Genomic DNA, 23,432 nt, shown 5'->3' with positions numbered 1-23,432 from the left:
ACAGTTTTAATGCCCCTTGGAAGAGTGGTGAAGGTCACAGTAGCTTAAAAAGACAGTTTTAATGCCCCTTGGAAGAGTGGTGGAGGTCACAGTAGCTTAACAAGACAGTTTTAATGCTTCTTGGAAGAGTGGTGGAAGTCGCAGTGGAATAAAAAGACAATATTTATGCCCATTGGAAGAATGGTGGAGGTCACAGTAGCTTAACAAGACGGTTTTAATGCCACTTGAAAGAGCTATGGAGTTCAGAGTGGTTTAACAAGACTGTTTTAATGCACCTTGGAAGAGTGGTGGAGGTCACAGTAGCTAAAAAAGACAGCTTTAATGCCCCTTGGAACACTGGTGGAGGTCACAGTAGCTTAACAAGACGGTTTTAATGCCCCTTGGAAGAGTGGTGGAAGTCGCAGTGGAATAAAAAGACAATATCAATGCCCATTGGAAGAGTGGTGGAGGTCATAGTAGCTTAACAAGACGGTTTTAATGTCCCTTGGAAGAGTGGTGGAGGTCACAGTAGCTTAACAAGTCAGTTTTAATGCCCCTTGGAAGAGTGGTGGAGGTCACAGTGGAATAAAAAGACAATATCAATGCCCAATGGAAGAGTGGTGGCAGTCACAGTAGCTTAACAAGACGGTTTTAATGTCCCTTGGAAGAGTGGTGGAGCTCACAGTAGCTTAAACAAGTCAGTTTTAATGCCCCTTGGTAGAGTGGTGGAGGTCACAGTAGCTTAACAAGACGGTTTTAATTCCCCTTGGAATAGTGGTGGAGGTCACAGTAGCTTAACAAGACGGTTTTAATGCCCCTTGAAAGAGCTGTGGTGTTCAGAGTAGTTTAACAAGATGGTATTAATGCCACTTGGAAGAGTGGTGGAGGTCAGAGTAGCTTAAAAAGACAGTTTTAATGCCCCTTGGAAGAGTGGTGGAGGTCACAGTAGCTTAACAAGACGGTTTTAATGCCCCTTGGAAGAGTGGTGGAGGTCACAGTAGCTTAAACAGGAATGTCTTAATGCCCCTTGGAAGAGTGGTGGAGGTCACAGTAGCTTAACAAGACAGTTTTAATGCCCCATGGAAGTGTGGTGGAGGTCACAGTAGCTTAACAAGACGGTTTTAATGCCCCTTGGAAGAGAAGTGAAGTTCAGAGTGGTTTAAAAAGACAGTTTTAATGCCCCTTGGGAGATTGGTGGAGGTCACAGTATCTTAACAAGACGGTTTTAATGCCCCTTGGAAGAGTGGTGGAGGTCACAGTAGCTTAACAAGATGGTTTTAATGCCCCTTGGAAGAGTGGTGGAGGTCACAGTAGCTTAACAAGATAGTTTTAATGCCCCTTGGAAGAGTGGTGGAGGTCGCAGTGGAATAAAAAGACAATATCAATGCCCCTTGGAAGAGTGGTGGAGGTCACAGTAGCTTAACAAGATGGTTTTAATGCCCCTTGGAAGAGCTGTGGAGTTCAGAGTGTTTTAACAAGACGGTTTTAATGCCCCTTGGAAGAGTGGTGGAGGTCACAGTAGCTTAAAAAGACAGTTTTAATGCCCCTTGGAAGAGTGGTGGAGGTCACAGTAGCTTGACAAGACAGTTTTAATGCCCCTTGGAAGAGTGGTGGAGGTCACAGTAGCTTAACAAGACAGTTTTAATGCCCCTTGGAAAAGTGGTGGAAGTCGCAGTGGAAAAAAAAGACAATATCAATGCCCATTGGAAGAGTGGTGGAGGTCACAGTGGAATAAAAAGACAATATCAATGCCCCTGGGAAGAGTGGTGGAGGTCACAGTAGCTTAACAAGACAGTTTTAATGCCCCTTGGAAGAGCTGTGGAGCTCAGAGTGGTTTAACAAGACAGTTTTAATGCCCCTTGGAAGAGTGGTGGAGGTCACAGTAGCTTAACAAGACAGTTTTAATGCCCCTTCGAAGAGTGGTGGAGGTCACAGTAGCTTAACAAGACAGTTTTAATGCCCCTTGGAAGAGTGGTGAAGGTCACAGTAGCTTAACAAGACAGTTTTAATGCCCCTTGGAAGAGTGGTGGAGGTCACAGTAGCTTAACAATACAGTTTTAATGCTTCTTGGAAGAGTGGTGGAAGTCGCAGTGGAATAAAAAGACAATATTTATGCCCATTGGAAGAGTGGTGGAGGTCTCAGTAGCTTAACAAGACGGTTTTAATGTCACTTGAAAGAGCTATGGAGTTCAGAGTGGTTTAACAAGACTGTTTTAATGCACCTTGGAAGAGTGGTGGAGGTCACAGTAGCTAAAAAGACAGTTTTAATGCCCCTTGGAACACTGGTGGAGGTCACAGTAGCTTAACAAGACGGTTTTAATGCCCCTTTGAAGAGTGGTGTAGGTCACAGTAGCTTAAACAAGATGGTTTTAATGCCCCTTGGAAGAGTGGTGGAGGTCGCAGTGGAATAAAAAGACAATATCAATGCCCCTGTGAATAGTGGTGAAGGTCACAGTAGCTTAACAAGACGGTTTTAATGCCCCTTGGAAGAGCTGTGGAGCTCAGAGTGGTTTAGGAAGACAGTTTTAATGCCCCTTGGAAGAGTGGTGGAGGTCACAGTAGATTAACAAGACAGTTTTAAAGCCCCTTGGAACAGTGATGGAGGTCACAGTAGCTTAACAAGACAGTTTCAATGCCCCTTGGAAGAGTGGTGGAGGTCACAGTAGCTTAACACGACAGTTTTAATGCCCCTTGGAAGAGTGGTGGAGGTCACAGTAGCTTAACAAGACGGTTTTAATGCCCCTTGGGAGAGAAGTGGAGTTCAGAGTGGTTTAACAAGACAGCTTTAATGCCCCTTGGAAGAGTGGTGGAGGTCACAGTAGCTTAACAAGACAGTTTTAATGCCCCTTGGAAGAGTGGTGGAGGTCACAGTAGCTTAACAAGACGGTTTTGATGTCTCTTGGAAGAGAAGTGGAGTTCAGAGTGGTTTAACAAGATGGTTTTAATGACCCATGGAAGAGTGGTGGAGGTCACAGTAGCTTAAAAAGACAGTTTTAATGCCCCTTGGAAGAGTGGTGGAGGTCACAGTAGCTTAACAAGACGGTTTTAATGCCCCTTGGAAGAGTGGTGGAGGTCACAGTAGCTTAACAAGACGGTTTTAATGCCCCTGGAAAGAGCTGTGGAGTTCAGAGTGGTTTAACAAGACTGTTTTAATGCCCCTTGTAAGAGTGGTGGAGGTCACAGTAGCTTAACAAGACAGTTTTAATGCCCGTTGGAAGACTGGTGGAGGTCACAGTAGCTTAACAAGACGGTTTTAATGCCCCTTGGAAGAGTGGTGGAGGTCACAGTAGGTTAAACAAGATGGTTTTAATGCCCCTTGGAAGAGTGGTGGAGGTCGCAGTGGAATAAAAAGACGAAACCAATGCCCCTTGGAAGAGTGGTGGAGGTCATAATAGCTTAACAAGACGGTTTTAATTCCCCTTGGAAGAGTTGTGGAGTTCAGAGAGGTTTAACAAGACAGTTTTAATGCCCCTTGGAAGAGTGGTGGAGGTCACAGTAACTTAACAAGACAGTTTTAATGCCCATTGGAACAGTGGTGGAGGTCACAGTAGCTTAACAAGACAGTTTCAATGCCCTTTGGAAGAGGGGTGGAGGTCACAGTAGCTGAACAAGACAGTTTTAATGCCCCTTGGAAGAGTGGTGGAGGTCACAGTAGCTTAACAAGACGGTTTTAATGCCCCTTGGGAGAGAAGTGGAGTTCAGAGTGGTTTAACAAGACGGCTTTAATGCCCCTTGGAAGAGTGGTGGTGGTCACAGTAGCTTAACAAGACAGTTTTAATGCCCCTTGTAAGATTGGTGGAGGTCACAGTAGCTTAACAAGATGGTTTTAATGCCCCTTGGAAGAGTGGTGGAGGTCACAGTAGCTTAACAAGACGGTTTTAGTGCCCCTTGGAAGATTGGTGGAGGTCACAGTAGCTTAACAAGATGGTTTTAATGCCCCTTGGAAGAGTGGTGGAGGTCACAGTAGCTTAACAAGACGGTTTTATTGCCCCTTGGAAGAGTGGTGGAGGTCGCAGTGGAATAAAAAGACAATATCAATGCCCCTTGGAAGAGTGGTGGAGGTCACAGCAGCTTAACAAGATGGTTTTAATGCCCCTTGGAAGAGCTGTGGAGTTAAGAGAGGTTTAACAAAGACGGTTTTAATGCCACTTGGAAGAGAGGTGGAGCACACAATAGCATAACAAGACAGTTTTAATGCTCCTTGGAACAGTGGTCGAGGTCACAGTAGCTTAACAAGACGGTTTTAATGCCCCTTGGAAGAGTGGTCGAGGTCACAGTAGCTTAACAAGACGGTTTTAATGCCCCTGGAAAGAGCTGTGGAGTTCAGAGTGGTTTAACTAGACTGTTTTAATGCCCCTTGTAAGAGTGGTGGAGGTCACAGTAGCTTAACAAGACAGTTTTAATGCCCGTTGGAAGACTGGTGGAGGTCACAGTAGCTTAACAAGACGGTTTTAATGCCCCTTGGAAGAGTGGTGGAGGTCACAGTAGGTTAAACAAGATGGTTTTAATGCCCCTTGGAAGAGTGGTGGAGGTCGCAGTGGAATAAAAAGACGAAACCAATGCCCCTTGGAAGAGTGGTGGAGGTCACAATAGCTTAACAAGACGGTTTTAATTCCCCTTGGAAGAGTTGTGGAGTTCAGAGAGGTTTAACAAGACAGTTTTAATGCCCCTTGGAAGAGTGGTGGAGGTCACAGTAGCTTAACAAGACAGTTTTAATGCCCCTTGGAACAGTGGTGGAGGTCACAGTAGCTTAACAAGACAGTTTCAATGCCCTTTGGAAGAGGGGTGGAGGTCACAGTAGCTGAACAAGACAGTTTTAATGCCCCTTGGAAAAGTGGTGGAGGTCACAGTAGCTTAAGAAGACGGTTTTAATTCCCCTTTGGAGAGAAGTGGAGTTCAGAGTGGTTTAACAAGACGGCTTTAATGCCCCTTGGAAGAGTGGTGGTGGTCACAGTAGCTTAAAAAGACAGTTTTAATGCCCCTTGGAAGATTGGTGGAGGTCACAGTAGCTTAACAAGATGGTTTTAATGCCCCTTGGAAGAGTGGTGGAGGTCACAGTAGCTTAACAAGACGGTTTTAATGCCCCTTGGAAGATTGGTGGAGGTCACAGTAGCTTAACAAGATGGTTTTAATGCCCCTTGGAAGAGTGGTGGAGGTCACAGTAGCTTATAAAGATGGTTTTAATGCCCCTTGGAAGAGTGGTGGAGGTCGCAGTGGAATAAAAAGACAATATCAATGCCCCTTGGAAGAGTGGTGGAGGTCACAGCAGCTTAACAAGATGGTTTTAATGCCCCTTGGAAGAGCTGTGGAGTTAAGAGAGGTTTAACAAAGACGGTTTTAATGCCCCTTGGAAGAGTGGTGGAGCACACAGTAGCTTAACAAGACAGTTTTAATGCTCCTTGGAACAGTGGTGGAGGTCACAGTAGCTTAACAAGACAGTTTTAATGCCCCTTGGAAGAGTGGTTGAGGTCACAGTAGCTTAACAGGACAGTTTTAATGCCCCTTGGAAGAGTGGTGGAGGTCACAGTAGCTTAACAAGACGGTTTTAATGCCCCTTGGAAGAGTGGTGGAGGTCGCAGTGGAATAAAAAGACAATATCAATGCCCCTTGGAAGAGTGGTGGAGGTCACAGCAGCTTAACAAGATGGTTTTAATGCCCTTTGGAAGAGCTGTGGAGTTAAGAGAGGTTTAACAAAGACGGTTTTAATGCCCCTTGGAAGAGTGGTGGAGCACACAGTAGCTTAACAAGACAGTTTTAATGCTCCTTGGAACAGTGGTGGAGGTCACAGTAGCTTAACAAGACAGTTTTAATGCCCTTGGAAGAGTGGTTGAGGTCACAGTAGCTTAACAGGACAGTTTTAATGCCCCTTGGAAGAGTGGTGGAGGTCACAGTAGCTTAACAAGACAGTTTTAATGCCCCTTGGAAGAGTGGTGGAGGTCGCATTGGAATAAAAAGACAATATCAATGCCCCTTGGAAGAGTGGTGGAGGTCACAACAGCTTAACAAGATGGTTTTATTGCACCTTGGAAGAGTGGTGGAGGTCACAGTAGCTTAACAAGACAGTTTTAATGCCCCTTGGAAGAGTGGTGGAGGTCACAGTAGCTTAACAAGACGGTTTTAATGCCCCTTGGGAGAGAAGTGGAGTTCAGAGTGGTTTAACAAGACAGCTTTAATTCCCCTTGGAAGAGTGGTGGAGGTCACAGTAACTTAACAAGACAGTTCTAATGCCCCTTGGAAGAGTGGTGGAGGTCACAGTAGCTTAACAAGATGGTTTTAATGCCCCTTGGAAGAGCTGTGGAGTTCAGAGTGTTTTAACAAGACGGTTTCAATGCCCCTTGGAAGAGTGGTGGAGGTCACAGTAGCTTAACAAGACAGTTTTAATGCCCCTTGGAAGAGTGGTGGAGGTCACAGTAGCTTAACAAGACAGTTTTAATGCCCATTGGAAGAGTGGTGGAAGTAGCAGTGGAATAAAAAGACAATATCACTGCCCATTGGAAGAGTGGTGGAGGTCAAAGTAGCTTAACAAGACAGTTTTAATGCCCCTTGGAAGAGTGGTGGAGGTCACAGTAGCTTAACAAGACAGTTTTAATGCCCCTTGGAAGAGTGGTGGAGGTCACAGTAGCTTAACAAGACAGTTTTAATGCCCCTTGGAAAAGTGGTGGAAGTCGCAGTGGAAAAAAAAGACAATATCAATGCCCATTGGAAGAGTGGTGGAGGTCACAGTGGAATAAAAAGACAATATCAATGCCCCTGGGAAGAGTGGTGGAGGTCACAGTAGCTTAACAAGACAGTTTTAATGCCCCTTCGAAGAGCTGTGGAGCTCAGAGTGGTTTAACAAGACAGTTTTAATGCCCCTTGGAAGAGTGGTGGAGGTCACAGTAGCTTAATAAGACAGTTTTAATGCCCCTTCGAAGAGTGGTGGAGGTCACAGTAGCTTAACAAGACAGTTTTAATGCCCCTTGGAAAAGTGGTGAAGGTCACAGTAGCTTAACAAGACAGTTTTAATGCCCCTTGGAAGAGTGGTGGAGGTCACAGTTGCTTAACAAGACAGTTTTAATGCTTCTTGGAAGAGTGGTGGAAGTCGCAGTGGAATAAAAAGACAATATTTATGCCCATTGGAAGAGTGGTGGAGGTCACAGTAGCTTAACAAGACGGTTTTAATGCCACTTGAAAGAGCTATGGAGTTCAGAGTGTTTAACAAGACTGTTTTAATGCACCTTGGAAGAGTGGTGGAGGTCACAGTAGCTAAAAAAGACAGTTTTAATGCCCCTTGGAACACTGGTGGAGGTCACAGTAGCTTAACAAGACGGTTTTAATGCCCCTTGGAAGAGTGGTGGAAGTCGCAGTGGAATAAAAAGACAATATCAATGCCCATTGGAAGAGTGGTGGAGGTCATAGTAGCTTAACAAGACGGTTTTAATGTCCCTTGGAAGAGTGGTGGAGGTCACAGTAGCTTAACAAGTCAGTTTTAATGCAACTTGGAAGAGTGGTGGAGGTCACAGTGGAATAAAAAGACAATATCAATGCCCAATGGAAGAGTGGTGGCAGTCACAGTAGCTTAACAAGACGGTTTTAATGTCCCTTGGAAGAGTGGTGGAGCTCACAGTAGCTTAAACAAGTCAGTTTTAATGCCCCTTGGAAGAGTGGTGGAGGTCACAGTAGCTTAACAAGACGGTTTTAATTCCCCTTGGAATAGTGGTGGTGGTCACAGTAGCTTAACAAGATGGTTTTAATGCCCCTTGAAAGAGCTGTGGTGTTCAGAGTAGTTTAACAAGATGGTATTAATGCCACTTGGAAGAGTGGTGGAGGTCAGAGTAGCTTAAAAAGACAGTTTTAATGCCCCTTGGAAGAGTGGTGGAGGTCACAGTAGCTTAACAAGACGGTTTTAATGCCCCTTGCAAGAGTGGTGGAGGTCACAGTAGCTTAAACAAGAATGTCTTAATGCCCCTTGGAAGAGTGGTGGAGGTCACAGTAGCTTAACAAGACAGTTTTAATGCCCCATGGAAGTGTGGTGGAGGTCACAGTAGCTTAACAAGACGTTTTTAATGCCCCTTGGAAGAGAAGTGAAGTTCAGAGTGGTTTAAAAAGACGGTTTTAATGCCCCTTGGGAGAGTGGTGGAGGTCACAGTAGCTTAACAAGACGGTTTTAATGCCCCTTGGAAGAGTGGTGGAGGTCACAGTAGCTTAACAAGATGGTTTTAATGCCCCTTGGAAGAGTGGTGGAGGTCACAGTAGCTTAACAAGATAGTTTTAATGACCCTTGGAAGAGTGGTGGAGGTCGCAGTGGAATAAAAAGACAATATCAATGCCCCTTGGAAGAGTGGTGGAGGTCACAGTAGCTTAACAAGATGGTTTTAATGCCCCTTGGAAGAGCTGTGGAGTTCAGAGTGGTTTAACAAGACGGTTTTAATGCCCCTTGGAAGAGTGGTGGAGGTCACAGTAGCTTGACAAGACAGTTTTAATGCCCCTTGGAAGAGTGGTGGAGGTCACAGTAGCTTAACAAGACAGTTTTAATGCCCCTTGGAAAAGTGGTGGAAGTCGCAGTGGAAAAAAAAGACAATATCAATGCCCATTGGAAGAGTGGTGGAGGTCACAGTAGCTTAACAAGACAGTTTTAATGCCCCTTGGAAGAGTGGTGGAGGTCACAGTAGCTTAACAAGACAGTTTTAATGCCCCTTCGAAGAGTGGTGGAGGTCACAGTAGCTTAACAAGACGGTTTTAATGCCACTTGAAAGAGCTATGGAGTTCAGAGTGGTTTAACAAGACTGTTTTAATGCACCTTGGAAGAGTGGTGGAGGTCACAGTAGCTAAAAAAGACAGTTTTAATGCCCCTTGGAACACTGGTGGAGGTCACAGTAGCTTAACAAGACGGTTTTAATGCCCCTTAAAAGAGTGGTGTAGGTCACAGTAGCTTAAACAAGATGGTTTTAATGCCCCTTGGAAGAGTGGTGGAGGTCGCAGTGGAATAAAAAGACAATATCAATGCCCCTGGGAAGAGTGGTGGAGGTCACAGTAGCTTAACAAGACGGTTTTAATGCCCCTTGGAAGAGCTGTGGAGCTCAGAGTGGTTTAGGAAGACAGTTTTAATGCCCCTTGGAAGAGTGGTGGAGGTCACAGTAGATTAACAAGACAGTTTTAAAGCCCCTTGGAACAGTGATGGAGGTCACAGTAGCTTAACAAGACAGTTTCAATGCCCCTTGGAAGAGTGGTGGAGGTCACAGCAGCTTAACACGACAGTTTTAATGCCCCTTGGAAGAGTGGTGGAGGTCACAGTAGCTTAACAAGACGGTTTTAATGCCCCTTGGGAGAGAAGTGGAGTTCAGAGTGGTTTAACAAGACAGCTTTAATGCCCCTTGGAAGAGTGGTGGAGGTCACAGTAGCTTAACAAGACAGTTTTAATGCCCCTTGGAAGAGTGGTGGAGGTCACAGTAGCTTAACAAGACGGTTTTGATGTCTCTTGGAAGAGAAGTGGAGTTCAGAGTGGTTTAACAAGATGGTTTTAATGACCCATGGAAGAGTGGTGGAGGTCACAGTAGCTTAAAAAGACAGTTTTAATGCCCCTTGGAAGAGTGGTGGAGGTCACAGTAGCTTAACAAGACGGTTTTAATGCCCCTTGGAAGAGTGGTGGAGGTCACAGTAGCTTAACAAGATGGTTTTAATGCCCCTGGAAAGAGCTGTGGAGTTCAGAGTGGTTTAACAAGACTGTTTTAATGCCCCTTGTAAGAGTGGTGGAGGTCACAGTAGCTTAACAACACAGTTTTAATGCCCGTTGGAAGACTGGTGGAGGTCACAGTAGCTTAACAAGACGGTTTTAATGCCCCTTGGAAGAGTGGTGGAGGTCACAGTAGGTTAAACAAGATGGTTTTAATGCCCCTTGGAAGAGTGGTGGAGGTCGCAGTGGAATAAAAAGACGAAACCAATGCCCCTTGGAAGAGTGGTGGAGGTCACAATAGCTTAACAAGACGGTTTTAATTCCCCTTGGAAGAGTTGTGGAGTTCAGAGAGGTTTAACAAGACAGTTTTAATGCCCCTTGGAAGAGTGGTGGAGGTCACAGTAGCTTAACAAGACAGTTTTAATGCCCCTTGGAACAGTGGTGGAGGTCACAGTAGCTTAACAAGACAGTTTCAATGCCCTTTGGAAGAGGGGTGGAGGTCACAGTAGCTGAACAAGACAGTTTTAATGCCCCTTGGAAGAGTGGTGGAGGTCACAGTAGCTTAACAAGACGGTTTTAATGCCCCTTGGGAGAGAAGTGGAGTTCAGAGTGGTTTAACAAGACGGCTTTAATGCCCCTTGGAAGAGTGGTGGTGGTCACAGTAGCTTAACAAGACAGTTTTAATGCCCCTTGTAAGATTGGTGGAGGTCACAGTAGCTAAACAAGATGGTTTTAATGCCCCTTGGAAGAGTGGTGGAGGTCACAGTAGCTTAACAAGACGGTTTTAATGCCCCTTGGAAGATTGGTGGAGGTCACAGTAGCTTAACAAGATGGTTTTAATGCCCCTTGGAAGAGTGGTGGAGGTCACAGTAGCTTAACAAGACGGTTTTATTGCCCCTTGGAAGAGTGGTGGAGGTCGCAGTGGAATAAAAAGACAATATCAATGCCCCTTGGAAGAGTGGTGGAGGTCACAGCAGCTTAACAAGATGGTTTTAATGCCCCTTGGAAGAGCTGTGGAGTTAAGAGAGGTTTAACAAAGACGGTTTTAATGCCCCTTGGAAGAGTGGTGGAGCACACAGTAGCTTAACAAGACAGTTTTAATGCTCCTTGGAACAGTGGTGGAGGTCACAGTAGCTTAACAAGACGGTTTTAATGCCCCTTGGAAGAGTGGTCGAGGTCACAGTAGCTTAACAAGACGGTTTTAATGCCCCTGGAAAGAGCTGTGGAGTTCAGAGTGGTTTAACAAGACTGTTTTAATGCCCCTTGTAAGAGTGGTGGAGGTCACAGTAGCTTAACAAGACAGTTTTAATGCCCGTTGGAAGACTGGTGGAGGTCACAGTAGCTTAACAAGACGGTTTTAATGCCCCTTGGAAGAGTGGTGGAGGTCACAGTAGGTTAAACAAGATGGTTTTAATGCCCCTTGGAAGAGTGGTGGAGGTCGCAGTGGAATAAAAAGACGAAACCAATGCCCCTTGGAAGAGTGGTGGAGGTCACAATAGCTTAACAAGACGGTTTTAATTCCCCTTGGAAGAGTTGTGGAGTTCAGAGAGGTTTAACAAGACAGTTTTAATGCCCCTTGGAAGAGTGGTGGAGGTCACAGTAGCTTAACAAGACAGTTTTAATGCCCCTTGGAACAGTGGTGGAGGTCACAGTAGCTTAACAAGACAGTTTCAATGCCCTTTGGAAGAGGGGTGGAGGTCACAGTAGCTGAACAAGACAGTTTTAATGCCCCTTGGAAAAGTGGTGGAGGTCACAGTAGCTTAAGAACACGGTTTTAATGCCCCTTTGGAGAGAAGTGGAGTTCAGAGTGGTTTAACAAGACGGCTTTAATGCCCCTTGGAAGAGTGGTGGTGGTCACAGTAGCTTAAAAAGACAGTTTTAATGCCCCTTGGAAGAGTGGTGGAGGTCACAGTAGCTTAACAAGACGGTTTTAATGCCCCTTGGAAGATTGGTGGAGGTCACAGTAGCTTAACAAGATGGTTTTAATGCCCCTTGGAAGAGTGGTGGAGGTCACAGTAGCTTAACAAGACGGTTTTAATGCCCCTTGGAAGAGTGGTGGAGGTCGCAGTGGAATAAAAAGACAATATCAATGACCCTTGGAAGAGTGGTGGAGGTCACAGCAGCTTAACAAGATGGTTTTAATGCCCCTTGGAAGAGCTGTGGAGTTAAGAGAGGTTTAACAAAGACGGTTTTAATGCCCCTTGGAAGAGTGGTGGAGCACACAGTAGCTTAACAAGACAGTTTTAATGCTCCTTGGAACAGTGGTGGAGGTCACAGTAGCTTAACAAGACAGTTTTAATGCCCCTTGGAAGAGTGGTTGAGGTCACAGTAGCTTAACAGGACACTTTTAATGCCCCTTGGAAGAGTGGTGGAGGTCACAGTAGCTTAACAAGACGGTTTTAATGCCCCTTGGAAGAGTGGTGGAGGTCGCAGTGGAATAAAAAGACAATATCAATGCCCCTTGGAAGAGTGGTGGAGGTCACAGCAGCTTAACAAGATGGTTTTAATGCCCTTTGGAAGAGCTGTGGAGTTAAGAGAGGTTTAACAAAGACGGTTTTAATGCCCCTTGGAAGAGTGGTGGAGCACACAGTAGCTTAACAAGACAGTTTTAATGCTCCTTGGAACAGTGGTGGAGGTCACAGAAGCTTAACAAGACAGTTTTAATGCCCTTGGAAGAGTGGTTGAGGTCACAGTAGCTTAACAGGACAGTTTTAATGCCCCTTGGAAGAGTGGTGGAGGTCACAGTAGCTTAACAAGACAGTTTTAATGCCCCTTGGAAGAGTGGTGGAGGTCGCATTGGAATAAAAAGACAATATCAATGCCCCTTGGAAGAGTGGTGGAGGTCACAACAGCTTAACAAGATGGTTTTATTGCACCTTGGAAGAGTGGTGGAGGTCACAGTAGCTTAACAAGACAGTTTTAATGCCCCTTGGAAGAGTGGTGGAGGTCACAGTAGCTTAACAAGACGGTTTTAATGCCCCTTGGGAGAGAAGTGGAGTTCAGAGTGGTTTAACAAGACAGCTTTAATGCCCCTTGGAAGAGTGGTGGAGGTCACAGTAACTTAACAAGACAGTTCTAATGCCCCTTGGAAGAGTGGTGGAGGTCACAGTAGCTTAACAAGATGGTTTTAATGCCCCTTGGAAGAGCTGTGGAGTTCAGAGTGTTTTAACAAGACGGTTTTAATGCCCCTTGGAAGAGTGGTGGAGGTCACAGTAGCTTAACAAGACAGTTTTAATGCCCCTTGGAAGAGTGGTGGAGGTCACAGTAGCTTAACAAGACAGTTTTAATGCCCATTGGAAGAGTGGTGGAAGTAGCAGTGGAATAAAAAGACAATATCACTGCCCATTGGAAGAGTGGTGGAGGTCAAAGTAGCTTAACAAGACAGTTTTAATGCCCCTTGGAAGAGTGGTGGAGGTCACAGTAGCTTAACAAGACAGTTTTAATGCCCCTTGGAAGAGTGGTGGAGGTCACAGTAGCTTAACAAGACAGTTTTAATGCCCCTTGGAAAAGTGGTGGAAGTTGCAGTGGAAAAAAAAGACAATATCAATGCCCATTGGAAGAGTGGTGGAGGTCACAGTGGAATAAAAAGACAATATCAATGCCCCTGGGAAGAGTGGTGGAGGTCACAGTAGCTTAACAAGACAGTTTTAATGCCCCTTCGAAGAGCTGTGGAGCTCAGAGTGGTTTAACAAGACAGTTTTAATGCCCCTTGGAAGAGTTGTGGAGGTCACAGTAGCTTAATAAGACAGTTTTAATGCCCCTTCGAAGAGTGGTGGAGGTCACAGTAGCTTAACAAGACAGTTTTAATGCCCCTTGGAAGAGTGGTGAAGGTCACAGTAGCTTAACAAGACAGTTTTAATGCCCCTTGGAAGAGTGGTGGAGGTCACAGTTGCTTAACAAGACAGTTTTAATGCTTCTTGGAAGAGTGGTGGAAGTCGCAGTGGAATAAAAAGACAATATTTATGCCCATTGGAAGAGTGGTGGAGGTCACAGTAGCTTAACAAGACGGTTTTAATGCCACTTGAAAGAGCTATGGAGTTCAGAGTGTTTAACAAGACTGTTTTAATGCACCTTGGAAGAGTGGTGGAGGTCACAGTAGCTAAAAAAGACAGTTTTAATGCCCCTTGGAACACTGGTGGAGGTCACAGTAGCTTAACAAGACGGTTTTAATGCCCCTTGGAAGAGTGGTGGAAGTCGCAGTGGAATAAAAAGACAATATCAATGCCCATTGGAAGAGTGGTGGAGGTCATAGTAGCTTAACAAGATGGTTTTAATGTCCCTTGGAAGAGTGGTGGAGGTCACAGTAGCTTAACAAGTCAGTTTTAATGCAACTTGGAAGAGTGGTGGAGGTCACAGTGGAATAAAAAGACAATATCAATGCCCAATGGAAGAGTGGTGGCAGTCACAGTAGCTTAACAAGACGGTTTTAATGTCCCTTGGAAGAGTGGTGGAGCTCACAGTAGCTTAAACAAGTCAGTTTTAATGCCCCTTGGAAGAGTGGTGGAGGTCACAGTAGCTTAACAAGACGGTTTTAATTCCCCTTGGAATAGTGGTGGAGGTCACAGTAGCTTAACAAGATGGTTTTAATGCCCCTTGAAAGAGCTGTGGTGTTCAGAGTAGTTTAGCAAGATGGTATTAATGCCACTTGGAAGAGTGGTGGAGGTCAGAGTAGCTTAAAAAGACAGTTTTAATGCCCCTTGGAAGAGTGGTGGAGGTCACAGTAGCTTAACAAGACGGTTTTAATGCCCCTTGCAAGAGTGGTGGAGGTCACAGTAGCTTAACAAGACAGTTTTAATGCCCCTTGGAAAAGTGGTGGAGGTCACAGTAGCTTAAGAACACGGTTTTAATGCCCCTTTGGAGAGAAGTGGAGTTCAGAGTGGTTTAACAAGACGGCTTTAATGCCCCTTGGAAGAGTGGTGGTGGTCACAGTAGCTTAAAAAGACAGTTTTAATGCCCCTTGGAAGAGTGGTGGAGGTCACAGTAGCTTAACAAGACGGTTTTAATGCCCCTTGGAAGATTGGTGGAGGTAACAGTAGCTTAATAAGATGGTTTTAATGCCCCTTGGAAGAGTGGTGGAGGTCACAGTAGCTTAACAAGACGGTTTTAATGCCCCTTGGAAGAGTGGTGGAGGTCGCAGTGGAATAAAAAGACAATATCAATGACCCTTGGAAGAGTGGTGGAGGTCACAGCAGCTTAACAAGATGGTTTTAATGCCCCTTGGAAGAGCTGTGGAGTTAAGAGAGGTTTAACAAAGACGGTTTTAATGCCCCTTGGAAGAGTGGTGGAGCACACAGTAGCTTAACAAGACAGTTTTAATGCTCCTTGGAACAGTGGTGGAGGTCACAGTAGCTTAACAAGACAGTTTTAATGCCCCTTGGAAGAGTGGTTGAGGTCACAGTAGCTTAACAGGACACTTTTAATGCCCCTTGGAAGAGTGGTGGAGGTCACAGTAGCTTAACAAGACGGTTTTAATGCCCCTTGGAAGAGTGGTGGAGGTCGCAGTGGAATAAAAAGACAATATCAATGACCCTTGGAAGAGTGGTGGAGGTCACAGCAGCTTAACAAGATGGTTTTAATGCCCCTTGGAAGAGCTGTGGAGTTAAGAGAGGTTTAACAAAGACGGTTTTAATGCCCCTTGGAATAGTGGTGGAGCACACAGTAGCTTAACAAGACAGTTTTAATGCTCCTTGGAACAGTGGTGGAGGTCACAGTAGCTTAACAAGACAGTTTTAATGCCCCTTGGAAGAGTGGTTGAGGTCACAGTAGCTTAACAGGACACTTTTAATGCCCCTTGGAAGAGTGGTGGAGGTCACAGTAGCTTAACAAGACGGTTTTAATGCCCCTTGGAAGAGTGGTGGAGGTCGCAGTGGAATAAAAAGACAATATCAATGCCCCTTGGAAGAGTGGTGGAGGTCAAAGCAGCTTAACAAGATGGTTTTAATGCCCTTTGGAAGAGCTGTGGAGTTAAGAGAGGTTTAACAAAGACGGTTTTAATGCCCCTTGGAAGAGTGGTGGAGCACACAGTAGCTTAACAAGACAGTTTTAATGCTCCTTGGAACAGTGGTGGAGGTCACAGAAGCTTAACAAGACAGTTTTAATGCCCTTGGAAGAGTGGTTGAGGTCACAGTAGCTTAACAGGACAGTTTTAATGCCCCTTGGAAGAGTGGTGGAGGTCACAGTAGCTTAACAAGACAGTTTTAATGCCCCTTGGAAGAGTGGTGGAGGTCGCATTGGAATAAAAAGACAATATCAATGCCCCTTGGAAGAGTGGTGGAGGTCACAACAGCTTAACAAGATGGTTTTATTGCACCTTGGAAGAGTGGTGGAGGTCACAGTAGCTTAACAAGACAGTTTTAATGCCCCTTGGAAGAGTGGTGGAGGTCACAGTAGCTTAACAAGACGGTTTTAATGCCCCTTGGGAGAGAAGTGGAGTTCAGAGTGGTTTAACAAGACAGCTTTAATGCCCCTTGGAAGAGTGGTGGAGGTCACAGTAGCTTAACAAGATGGTTTTAATGCCCCTTGGAAGAGCTGTGGAGTTCAGAGTGTTTTAACAAGACGGTTTTAATGCCCCTTGGAAGAGTGGTGGAGGTCACAGTAGCTTAACAAGACAGTTTTAATGCCCCTTGGAAGAGTGGTGGAGGTCACAGTAGCTTAACAAGACAGTTTTAATGCCCATTGGAAGAGTGGTGGAAGTAGCAGTGGAATAAAAAGACAATATCACTGCCCATTGGAAGAGTGGTGGAGGTCAAAGTAGCTTAACAAGACAGTTTTAATGCCCCTTGGAAGAGTGGTGGAGGTCACAGTAGCTTAACAAGACAGTTTTAATGCCCCTTGGAAGAGTGGTGGAGGTCACAGTAGCTTAACAAGACAGTTTTAATGCCCCTTGGAAAAGTGGTGGAAGTCGCAGTGGAAAAAAAAGACAATATCAATGCCCATTGGAAGAGTGGTGGAGGTCACAGTGGAATAAAAAGACAATATCAATGCCCCTGGGAAGAGTGGTGGAGGTCACAGTAGCTTAACAAGACAGTTTTAATGCCCCTTCGAAGAGCTGTGGAGCTCAGAGTGGTTTAACAAGACAGTTTTAATGCCCCTTGGAAGAGTTGTGGAGGTCACAGTAGCTTAATAAGACAGTTTTAATGCCCCTTCGAAGAGTGGTGGAGGTCACAGTAGCTTAACAAGACAGTTTTAATGCCCCTTGGAAGAGTGGTGAAGGTCACAGTAGCTTAACAAGACAGTTTTAATGCCCCTTGGAAGAGTGGTGGAGGTCACAGTTGCTTAACAAGACAGTTTTAATGCTTCTTGGAAGAGTGGTGGAAGTCGCAGTGGAATAAAAAGACAATATTTATGCCCATTGGAAGAGTGGTGGAGGTCACAGTAGCTTAACAAGACGGTTTTAATGCCACTTGAAAGAGCTATGGAGTTCAGAGTGTTTAACAAGACTGTTTTAATGCACCTTGGAAGAGTGGTGGAGGTCACAGTAGCTAAAAAAGACAGTTTTAATGCCCCTTGGAACACTGGTGGAGGTCACAGTAGCTTAACAAGACGGTTTTAATGCCCCTTGGAAGAGTGGTGGAAGTCGCAGTGGAATAAAAAGACAATATCAATGCCCATTGGAAGAGTGGTGGAGGTCATAGTAGCTTAACAAGATGGTTTTAATGTCCCTTGGAAGAGTGGTGGAGGTCACAGTAGCTTAACAAGTCAGTTTTAATGCAACTTGGAAGAGTGGTGGAGGTCACAGTGGAATAAAAAGACAATATCAATGCCCAATGGAAGAGTGGTGGCAGTCACAGTAGCTTAACAAGACGGTTTTAATGTCCCTTGGAAGAGTGGTGGAGCTCACAGTAGCTTAAACAAGTCAGTTTTAATGCCCCTTGGAAGAGTGGTGGAGGTCACAGTAGCTTAACAAGACGGTTTTAATTCCCCTTGGAATAGTGGTGGAGGTCACAGTAGCTTAACAAGATGGTTTTAATGCCCCTTGAAAGAGCTGTGGTGTTCAGAGTAGTTTAGCAAGATGGTATTAATGCCACTTGGAAGAGTGGTGGAGGTCAGAGTAGCTTAAAAAGACAGTTTTAATGCCCCTTGGAAGAGTGGTGGAGGTCACAGTAGCTTAACAAGACGGTTTTAATGCCCCTTGCAAGAGTGGTGGAGGTCACAGTAGCTTAAACAAGAATGTCTTAATGCCCCTTGGAAGAGTGGTGGAGGTCACAGTAGCTTAACAAGACAGTTTTAATGCCCCATGGAAGTGTGGTGGAGGTCACAGTAGCTTAACAAGACGTTTTTAATGCCCCTTGGAAGAGAAGTGAAGTTCAGAGTGGTTTAAAAAGACGGTTTTAATGCCCCTTGGGAGAGTGGTGGAGGTCACAGTAGCTTAACAAGACGGTTTTAATGCCCCTTGGAAGAGTGGTGGAGGTCACAGTAGCTTAACAAGATGGTTTTAATGCCCCTTGGAAGAGTGGTGGAGGTCACAGTAGCTTAACAAGATAGTTTTAATGACCCTTGGAAGAGTGGTGGAGGTCGCAGTGGAATAAAAAGACAATATCAATGCCCCTTGGAAGAGTGGTGGAGGTCACAGTAGCTTAACAAGATGGTTTTAATGCCCCTTGGAAGAGCTGTGGAGTTCAGAGTGTTTTAACAAGACGGTTTTAATGCCCCTTGGAAGAGTGGTGGAGGTCACAGTAGCTTGACAAGACAGTTTTAATGCCCCTTGGAAGAGTGGTGGAGGTCACAGTAGCTTAACAAGACAGTTTTAATGCCCCTTGGAAAACTGGTGGAAGTCGCAGTGGAAAAAAAAGACAATATCAATGCGCATTGGAAGAGTGGAGGAGGTCACAGTGGAAAAAAAGACAATATCAATGCCCCTGGGAAGAGTGGTGGAGGTCACAGTAGCTTAACAAGACAGTTTTAATGCCCCTTGGAAGAGCTCTGGAGCTCAGAGTGGTTTAACAAGACAGTTTTAATGCCCCTTGGAAGAGTGGTGGAGGTCACAGTAGCTTAACAAGACAGTTTTAATGCCCCTTCGAAGAGTGGTGGAGGTCACAGTAGCTTAACAAGACGGTTTTAATGCCACTTGAAAGAGCTATGGAGTTCAGAGTGGTTTAACAAGACTGTTTTAATGCACCTTGGAAGAGTGGTGGAGGTCACAGTAGCTAAAAAAGACAGTTTTAATGCCCCTTGGAACACTGGTGGAGGTCACAGTAGCTTAACAAGACGGTTTTAATGCCCCTTGAAAGAGTGGTGTAGGTCACAGTAGCTTAAACAAGATGGTTTTAATGCCCCTTGGAAGAGTGGTGGAGGTCGCAGTGGAATAAAAAGACAATATCAATGCCCCTGGGAAGAGTGGTGGAGGTCACAGTAGCTTAACAAGACGGTTTTAATGCCCCTTGGAAGAGCTGTGGAGCTCAGAGTGGTTTAGGAAGACAGTTTTAATGCCCCTTGGAAGAGTGGTGGAGGTCACAGTAGATTAACAAGACAGTTTTAAAGCCCCTTGGAACAGTGATGGAGGTCACAGTAGCTTAACAAGACAGTTTCAATGCCCCTTGGAAGAGTGGTGGAGGTCACAGTAGCTTAACACGACAGTTTTAATGCCCCTTGGAAGAGTGGTGGAGGTCACAGTAGCTTAACAAGACGGTTTTAATGCCCCTTGGGAGAGAAGTGGAGTTCAGAGTGGTTTAACAAGACAGCTTTAATGCCCCTTGGAAGAGTGGTGGAGGTCACAGTAGCTTAACAAGACAGTTTTAATGCCCCTTGGAAGAGTGGTGGAGGTCACAGTAGCTTAACAAGACGGTTTTAATGTCCCTTGGAAGAGAAGTGGAGTTCAGAGTGGTTTAACAAGATGGTTTTAATGACCCATGGAAGAGTGGTGGAGGTCACAGTAGCTTAAAAAGACAGTTTTAATGCCCCTTGGAAGAGTGGTGGAGGTCACAGTAGCTTAACAAGACGGTTTTAATGCCCCTTGGAAGAGTGGTCGAGGTCACAGTAGCTTAACAAGACGGTTTTAATGCCCCTGGAAAGAGCTGTGGAGTTCAGAGTGGTTTAACAAGACTGTTTTAATGCCCCTTGTAAGAGTGGTGGAGGTCACAGTAGCTTAACAAGACAGTTTTAATGCCCGTTGGAAGACTGGTGGAGGTCACAGTAGCTTAACAAGACGGTTTTAATGCCCCTTGGAAGAGTGGTGGAGGTCACAGTAGCTTAAACAAGATGGTTTTAATGCCCCTTGGAAGAGTGGTGGAGGTCGCAGTGGAATAAAAAGACGAAACCAATGCACCTTGGAAGAGTGGTGGAGGTCACAGTAGCTTAACAAGACGGTTTTAATTCCCCTCGGAAGAGTTGTGGAGTTCAGAGAGGTTTAACAAGACAGTTTTAATGCCCCTTGGAAGAGTGGTGGAGGTCACAGTAGCTTAACAAGACAGTTTTAATGCCCCTTGGAACAGTGGTGGAGGTCACAGTAGCTTAACAAGACAGTTTCAATGACCTTTGGAAGAGGGTTGGAGGTCACAGTAGCTTAACAAGACAGTTTTAATGCCCCTTGGAAGAGTGGTGGAGGTCACAGTAGTTTAACAAGACGGTTTTAATGCCCCTTGGGAGAGAAGTGGAGTTCGGAGTGGTTTAACAAGACGGCTTTAATGCCCCTTGGAAGAGTGGTGGTGGTCACAGTAGCTTAACAAGACAGTTTTAATGCCCCTTGGAAGATTGGTGGAGGTCACAGTAGCTTAACAAGATGGTTTTAATGCCCCTTGGAAGAGTGGTGGAGGTCACAGTAGCTTAACAAGACGGTTTTAATGCCCCTTGGAAGATTGGTGGAGGTCACAGTAGCTTAACAAGATGGTTTTAATGCCCCTTGGAAGAGTGGTAGAGGTCACAGTAGCTTAACAAGACGGTTTTAATGCCCCTTGGAAGAGTGGTGGAGGTCGCAGTGGAATAAAAAGACAATATCAATTCCCCTTGGAAGAGTGGTGGAGGTCACAGCAGCTTAACAAGATGGTTTTAATGCCCCTTGGAAGAGCTGTGGAGTTCAGAGAGGTTTAACAAAGACGGTTTTAATGCCCCTTGGAAGAGTGGTGGAGGACACAGTAGCTTAACAAGACAGTTTTAATGCTCCTTAGAACAGTGGTGGAGGTCACAGTAGCTTAACAAGACAGTTTTAATGCTCCTTGGAAGAGTGGTTGAGGTCACAGTAGCTTAACAAGACAGTTTTAATGCCCCTTGGAAGAGTGGTGGAGGTCGCAGTGGAATAAAAAGACAATATCAATGCCCCTTGGAAGAGTGGTGAAGGACACAGTAGCTTAACAAGACAGTTTTAATGCTCCTTGGAACAGTGGTGGAGGTCACAGTAGCTTAACAAGACGGTTTTAATGCCCCTTGGAAGAGTGGTGGAGGTTACAGTAGCTTAACAAGACAGTTTTAATGCCCCTTGGAAGAGTGGTGGAGGTCGCAGTGGAATAAAAAGACAATATCAATGCCCCTTGGAAAAGTGGTGGAGGTCACAACAGCTAAACAAGATGGTTTTATTGCACCTTGGAAGAGTGGTGGAGGTCACAGTAGCTTAACAAGACAGTTTTAATGCCCCTTGGAAGAGTGGTGGAGGTCACAGTAGCTTAACAAGACAGTTTTAATGCCCCTTGGAAGAGTGGTAGAGATCACAGTAGCTTAACAAGACAGTTTTAATGCCCCTTGGAATAGTGGTGGAGGTCACAGTAGCTTAACAAGACAGTTTCAATGCCCTTTGGAAGAGTGGTGGAGGTCACAGTAGCTTAACAAGACAGTTTAAATGCCCCTTGGAAGAGTGGTGGAGGTCACAGTAGCTTAACAAGACGGTTTTAATGCCCCTTGGGAGAGAAGTGGCGTTCTGAGTGGTTTAACAAGACGGCTTTAATGCCCCTTGGAAGAGTGGTGGAGGTCACAGTAGCTTAACAAGACAGTTTTAATGCCCCTTGGAAGAGTGGTGGAGGTCACAGTAGCTTAACAAGATGGTTTTAATGCCCCTTGGAAGAGTGGTGAAGGTCACAGTAGCTTAACAAGACAGTTTTAATGCCCCTTGGAAGAGTGGTGGAGGTCACAGTAGCTTAACAAGACGGTTTTAATGCCCCTTGGGAGAGAAGTGGAGTTCAGAGTGGTTTAACAAGACAGATTTAATGCCCCTTGGAAGAGTGGTGGAGGTCACAGTAGCTTAACAAGACAGTTTTAATGCCCCTTGGAAGAGTGGTGGAGGTCACAGTAGCTTAACAAGACGGTTTTAATGTCCCTTGGAAGAGAAGTGGAGTTCAGAGTGGTTTAACAAGGTGGTTTTAATGACCCTTGGAAGAGTGGTGGAGGTCACAGTAGCTTAACAAGACAGTTTTAATGCCCCTTGGAAGAGTGGTGGAGGTCACAGTAGCTTAACAAGATGGTTTCAATGCCCCTGGAAAGAGCTGTGGAGTTCAGAGTGGTTTAACAAGACGGTTTTAATGCCCCTTGTAACAGTGGTGAAGGTCACAGTAGCTTAACAAGACAGTTTTAATGCCCTTGGAAGACTGGTGGAGGTCACAGTAGCGTAAACAAGATGGTTTTTATGCCCCTTGGAAGAGTGGTGGAGGTCGCAGTGGAATAAAAAGACAATATCAATGCCCCTTGGAAGAGTGGTGGAGGTCACAGTAGCTTAACAAGACGGTTTTAATTCCCCTTGGAAGAGTTGTGGAGCTCAGAGTGGTTTAACAAGACAGTTTTAATGCCCCTTGGAAGAGTGGTGGAGATCACAGTAGCTTAACAAGACAGTTTCAATGCCCTTTGGAAGAGTGGTGGAGGTCACAGTAGCTTAACAAGACAGTTTTAATGCCCCTTGGAAGAGTGGTGGAGGTCACAGTAGCTTAAAAAGACGGTTTTAATGCCCCTTGGGACAGAAGTGGAGTTCTGAGTGGTTTAACAAGACGGCTTTAATGCCCCTTGGAAGAGTGGTGGAGGTCACAGTAGCTTAACAAGACAGTTTTAATGCCCCTTGGAAGAGTGGTGGAGGTCACAGTAGCTTAACAAGATGGTTTTAATGCCCCTTGGAAGAGTGGTGGAGGTCACAGTAGCTTAACAAGACGGTTTTAATGCCCCTTGGAAGAGTGGTGGAGGTCGCAGTGGAATAAAAAGACAATATCAATGCCCCTTGGAAGAGTGGTGGAGGTCACAGTTGCTTAACAAGACGGTTTTAATGCCCCTTGGAAGAGTTGTGGAGCTCAGAGTGGTTTAACAAGACAGTTTTAATGCCCCTTGGAAGAGTGGTGGAGATCACAGTAGCTCAACAAGACAGTTTTAATGCCCCTTGGAATAGTGGTGGAGGTCACAGTAGCTTAACAAGACAGTTTCAATGCCCTTTGGAAGAGTGGTGGAGGTCACAGTAGCTTAACAAGACAGTTTTAATGCCCCTTGGAAGAGTGGTGGAGGTCACAGTAGCTTAACAAGACGGTTTTAATGCCCCTTGGGACAGAAGTGGAGTTCTGAGTGGTTTAACAAGACGGCTTTAATGCCCCTTGGAAGAGAGGTGGAGGTCACAGTAGCTTAACAAGACAGTTTTAATGCCCCTTGGAAGAGTGGTGGAGGTCACAGTAGCTTAACAAGATGGTTTTAATGCCCCTTGGAAGAGTGGTGGAGGTCACAGTAGCTTAACAAGACGGTTTTAATGCCCCTTGGAAGAGTGGTGGAGGTCGCAGTGGAATAAAAAGACAATATCAATGACCCTTGGAAGAGTGGTGGAGGTCACAGCAGCTTAACAAGATGGTTTTAATGCCCCTTGGAAGAGCTGTGGAGTTAAGAGAGGTTTAACAAAGACGGTTTTAATGCC

The sequence above is a fragment of the Phyllobates terribilis genome, unplaced genomic scaffold (assembly GCF_046119375.1).
Source record: "Phyllobates terribilis strain yellow unplaced genomic scaffold, ASM4611937v1 Scaffold_3__8_contigs__length_932513732, whole genome shotgun sequence".
Classification (NCBI taxonomy): Eukaryota; Metazoa; Chordata; class Amphibia; order Anura; family Dendrobatidae; genus Phyllobates; species Phyllobates terribilis.
The sequence above is the reverse complement of the archived record's forward strand: the minus strand, read 5'-3'. Positions refer to the sequence as shown.